The sequence below is a fragment of the Oryza brachyantha genome, chromosome 7 (assembly GCF_000231095.2).
Source record: "Oryza brachyantha chromosome 7, ObraRS2, whole genome shotgun sequence".
Taxonomy (NCBI): domain Eukaryota; kingdom Viridiplantae; phylum Streptophyta; class Magnoliopsida; order Poales; family Poaceae; genus Oryza; species Oryza brachyantha.
Window position 1 is genome coordinate 6978110 of NC_023169.2, and position 6109 is coordinate 6984218.

The following is a 6109-nucleotide window of genomic DNA, read 5'->3' on the forward strand; positions in this document are numbered from 1 at the left end:
TATATATATATATATATATATATATATATATATATATATATATATATGATGGTTAGGTTCTACTGCTCCTTATTGTAAGATCATATTTATAATTAATGTTTTATGATAAACAATTGGCTTGCGAATTGATTTATTAATAGAATTTGGTTTGTAAATTTTTAAGGTGTCGGTGTGAGTGCGGGTGTGACTAATGTAAGTCATGTTGCAATGTCTGCCCTAGAAACAGTTGTTAATCTTTATGTGTGCATGTATCTTGTAGGTCAATAACGATCAGCAGTGGCGCGATCATGACTAAGATTAGGGAGAAGCGGAGGTCCAGATGATCAAGGATGCCGAGTGATGATATTGAATACAATGTGACACATAATGAAGGAACACCGTATGGGGATGGATGTGTAATGGGCTTCACATATTGTGTGCGCAAGTGGCTGAAAAAATTAGTAGGAAAATTGGATGGATGAAAATTGAAGATGGGTTGATGAAGAAATAAACAAGAGAGAGAGAAAGACATGCTATAGTACGTCAGGGTATCGTAGTATGCAATAGACTCTACATTGTACATAGGGTGTGTTTGGTTGTCTGTATAATCCAAGCTTGGTCTGTATCCTCTAGTATGGTTGCTCTCGGCCTGGATAGAGTCATGCAATTGGTTATGTTTGCTTGTCTGTATGAGTTTGTTCTGAATGACTTGAGATACTATTTGGTTGGTTGTATCTCTAGATGCTGTATGTAGAAGATGGTGTTTGGTTGGATGATTTCAACCCGAGTTTAGTCATGTGATGGTTGAATGGGAAGGTTATTACATTTTTCATTAGAACAAGATATATTGTGAAGTGAATGAATTATCAAATCAATTTTAATTTGAAGAAAATCTTTATATAATTTAAAATTTGAACAACCTATATTGGCTTTTCCTGTCCTCTACTTGACCAATATTTTGCGTTTTTGACCAATATTTTGCCACTGCATTTTTCTATCACAGGAGACTTTTACCCTCGAATGGTGCATTTGCTCAAACTTTTGCAGTGTATTTTCCTATTACAGGAGATTTATCAGTAGGCTTTATACACTTAAACACTTCTTAAAATTTGAAGGAAATACGTATGTTGATTTTATATCCTTTTTTTGAGGCAATGTTGATTTTATTTCCTTTGGAATCTGTTTTAACACTGAACAGTAAATCATAGTTTGCATCAACGTTTGACAAGCCTATGATGAAACTGTGACGTAGAAAGAATGTACACAGGATCATAACATAGGGGTTGTTTAGATGGGACTAAACTTTTTAGTTCTATGTCACATTGAATATTTAAACACTAATTTGAAGTATTAAACATAGACTAATAAAAAAACTAATTTCATAAATGAGTGGTAATCCGCGAGACAAATTTTTAAGCCTAATTAATCCATAACTAGAGCATGTTTACTGTAGCATTACATAGACTAATCATGGATTAATTATGCTCAGTATATTCGTCTCGCGAATTAGTCTAAGATTATTGATGGGTTTATTTAATAGTCTATGCTTACTATTTATAATAAGCGCTCAAACATTCGATGGGACAAAAGACTAAAAATAAGTATGTGTCGTGCAGTGCAACTGTGCAAATTGTATCTACATCAAGTAAAATTTCTGCGGATCATAGTTCGAAATTGCGCCAAGAACATGCATTACCTAATGAACTCTACATTACCAATAAGATTCAGGTAACACTTGAATTCAGCAAATACCCAGAACGAATTTTAACCTTCAGCAAGCTTCCAGAACGAAAGGTTAAAAAATTAAGTCGATCAATTGATATACATTGAACATGAAGTATCCAGAACAATGATAAAAATTCAGTTGATCCCTTGATATACACTGAACATCTATCAGGATGAAATTCAGTCTATCGCTCGATATACCTGAATTCTGCATTGATGAGACATGCGATTTCTGTATTCATGGTACAAGAAACAGTGAACTTTGAACTCGTTCCTGCAAAAGAACTCATCTGCACAAAAGAATGTCTCGGCGCGGTGACGTCCCTGGCGAGCACCGGCGTCGGCCGGTGTTGATGGCAGTGGGAGGCGCGGCGTGCTGCCTGGTGACGACCGGTGTTGGAGGTGGTGCTGACCGAGTTGGAGGCGGAGGCAGCACGCCTGACGACGACCGGCGGCGGCGCGCCTGGATCTAGCGTGGATGGCGACGTGAAGGAGGCGACGGTGAGCTCGAGAGGCGACGGGAGGAGGCGGCGATGGTGCCGCCGCAGCCCTCCGCCGCCATCTGCCGCCTCCCGCATCTCCCTCTCCTCTGGCGTGAATCTCGCCTCTCCTCCTCCGGTGCCGCCCGCTTCTCCCCTCGCCGCTCGGCTTCTCCCTCTCCTCCGTCGCTCCTTGCTCCTCTCTCGGCTGCTCGGCTTCTCCTTCCTCCCGCTAGATCTGGCGATGGAAGAGTTGGATCAACGAGCTACCAGCGACGGAGTGCGGGAGGCATTGGATCAGGGGGCTGCCGGCGATGGGTGAAGGAGGCCGGTGATCTAGAGCCGGCGGAGGCGACGACTGCCGTGCGGAGAAGGAGAGGCGACGACGAACGCTCTGCTAGCGAGAGCAAATGCGGGTGAGGGAGCTGAGGGGACGCGCAACCCCCTCTCCCATCTTGCATCCGCTCATCTGCGCGCTGCACGCGCCCAGCCCGGACGGGGAGGGAAGCTCAACCCGAGCGTTTCTCCTCAGCCTGACTGGGGAGACGATTTTGCATGGGCGGAACCAGGCCCGGAAGACATGCAGACAACCAAACACTCCTCGATTGCATGTGTGGGTGTAAATCTGACTTGATGCAGGCTACCAAACGCATCCATACGTACTTGGTTGTGCATGGCTAGTACGTGTGTGTGCATGGCTGTTGAGCTTGTCAATATCTATGCATAGCAATCCAAGCCGTACGTGTGCAGCGGGTTGGATTTAGGTCCAATAGAAATTTGATTAATTATTGTTTATTTTGGATCCTGGACTCTAATTGAAATTAACGAGATAAGTACTACTAAGATAAGAGTCATATTCCTTGTTGATGATGAACTCTTTGATATAAATAGATACCGGGGATATGCATCAATGTGTTATTTTGTAAGATTTAGATTTAGAAATTAGAAGTTTAGAATAGTTCTTGATTTTAGATCGAAAATTTTGAGAGGAGCGCTATTGGTGTACATTGTAAATGCTAGTTGGTGCAATAAAGTCGAGATCGTTCAATCTACTTCTTCTATTTTCATATACTAGTGTTTTTCTGGGTTCCAACAGTCTGATCAGTGGCATAAGAGCGGTGTGACCAGAGTTAGCAAGGTTTCATCATGTTCATTAGTAGAGGTAACTTTTATTCCGCGAAAGATATTTAGGTTTTGGTTTTGGTTTTTTTCCTACCATTCACCCTCCCCTTGATAGATTTGTTTGATCTTGTTCGATCCTACGCTTATATATAAGATGTACCCTTTGAGTAGCTAGCTTGGGTAGTGTTATCTAGGAAGAAGAGCATGGCTGATGAGAACAACATGAGTGTTTAGGATAATCCATCCGAGGAGTTTAATAATACTCGAGAAAAATAGGAATTAGAGTTCAAGGATTTTGAAATACAAATGGCAATAGTTGCTAGCTGGTATAATACATGAATTTTCCATAGTTTGACAATTTCATTTGCTTTCATATATGAATGAATTATTGGGATTAGTTGTGTGTTAGTAGGTGGGCTCTATAGTTTGTGTAAGATCGTAATCATGATTAATATTTTGAGATAAACAATTACCTTGCAAATTAATTTATTAATATAAATTGCTTTAGAAATATTTGTGTTGTTGGTGTGAGTGTGCGTGTGACTAATGTGGATTAGGTTGCGATATATATGCCCAGAAACGGTTAGTTTGTCTCTATGTGTGTAAGTGACTTGAGGTCTACCGTGATCAATAATGAGGACCAGGACTAGGTTTAGAGAGGAACGGAGGACTAGATGGTCGGGATGTCATGTGACATGGTTGGACTATAGTCATGATCCTTGGAGGTCAACATCGATCCGTCAACGGAGGGATCGAGGATGCCGATGACGATGTTGAATACAAGATGGCACATGGTGAAGAAACACCATGTGAGGATGGATTTGTAATGTGCTTCATAAGCTGTGTGTGCAAGCATCGAAGAAATTATCAAGAAAATTGAAAGAAAAATCGATGGAGAAAAGGAAGGAAAGGAGACTGTGCGCTATAGTAAATCGGATGAGAAAGATGAGAATTTAGTTTGGTAAATTAAATCCAGTTTTAGAAAGTGTGAGGTTGAGTCCTAGTAGGACAAGGAGTCCTACTCCTAATTGGTGATGGATTTTTTTTATATAAATAGATGAGGAGTTGAGGAATAGACATAACTTTTGTAAGACAAAATATTAGGGTTTGAGAAGAGTGCTTTTCTATGCATTTTGCAAACACAGACTTGATGCAATAAAGTTGATCTACTTCTATCGCTTCTTTGGGTTGTTTTATTTTGGTGGCGGCAATGACTTCATCGAGGGTTCTTTTTTAATTCCACTAAAAAGATTTGGTTTTTCGTGTTTGTACCATTTACCCCCTCTGGTAGGCTTCGTTATTGTGTTTCGACCCTACAGTTTGTTGTGTGTTATATAACTTCTATGGTATTGTTAATTTTAATATCATAGTATTTTGTGTAGAGGGAACTATCGGTGCTCATATTTCTCCCAAGCTCCTTGTTTTTGAAGATATGATAACACTTAAGGAGTTAGATCCTGTATATGAAGTTCGGTGTGTATGTGGTGGTCATGTTGGTGTGGGGTGGTTCATATTCCCAACAGTGAAAGCCCTTCTGACCTAGTACTAGATACTATTAGAACAGATGGGGATAAGGCTGCGATAATTATAAATGCCAAGGAAAAAGCTACTGCATCACTTTTGGCACACCTAAAAAAACAAAGAAATGGAGTTTTGCATGATAATAACTTATTGCAGACTCTTTATTAACAAATGACATGTCAACAACTAAGACATTTTATATCTAAGATAAGATAGTTAAAGAGTGTGATTCTGTATTGCGGGGCATGCTTTGCTTTTAAGAGAGGTTGGCAGATTAACTTGGATTATATGATCTCCCTTGAGGATAGTTGCAACTAAATTTGTAATAGCTATTGTAGTATGAACAATATCAATAATATATCCAACTATTTGGTTGTTGTACTACTCAACGTCTTTTACTTTGGTGAGTGGATCGGTGAAATAGCATTCACAGGGTGACACAACTGCATGGATGCCATAGGATGAAGAGTTGTAAGTCTTATTTGTCATTGACCAAGGGCAACTTCTTCCTGTTGGTCCATCTTATCTATGTAGTACACTCGAGTGCTATCGCAGTGTGTGTGACGATTGTTGTGTAGCTAGGCTAGATCACTGTACGTGCTTTGATGTTTAGTATCAAGCACATATAATGTCAAATATGTGGTCTTGTTGCTATATTTCCATGTGGATGTAATATAAAGTGTTCAGACACATGCATTCTATTTGTTTTATCTGCTCTCTGTGAGTTGGTTATGACGGGAATTTGTTTTTTGAACTTTTAAATTTGGCTTAACCATGTAGATAGATGTTAATAATTGGAAAACTGATTTTTTCTAAAAAAATAAAAGTTTGAATGTTGTTTTGACAAATATTTTAGGTATGTAGATATTTTTAGTCAACCTCTTGGCAATCATGAAAAACTGGATAGGCCCTGAAAGTAGAAAATAAAAATCCCAGTAAATTATCAAATTATAAAATCAGAAATGCACATGAAAAATGACATTGATACTATACCATAAATCCCAATATTAATTTTTTATATATAGATTAAACAAGTTGTCTAATATTGCTAGTGACGGTTCAATTTTTTATCAAATGTGTTGCACGTAGAGAAAAGCTTAAAACTATCGTAAAGTCTCATATTTGTTGTCACCTTTCGCCATGCATGATGGGCAAATTTCTTTTTGTATGCATGCATAGGGTTAGAAGTGCACGACAAAATTCTACGATGTACACACACAAATGCATCAGAGATATCCATACATGTGTTGATAGGAAGGTCACGTTCTGTAAGCGGCGATCCG

At 39.3% G+C, this 6109-nt stretch overlaps 1 pseudogene; it reads left to right on the plus strand.

The window, feature by feature from the left end:
• The first annotated feature begins 3509 nt into the window (after positions 1-3509).
• On the plus strand, positions 3510-5264 carry LOC102706810 (annotated as a pseudogene).
• The last annotated feature ends 845 nt before the right edge of the window (positions 5265-6109 follow it).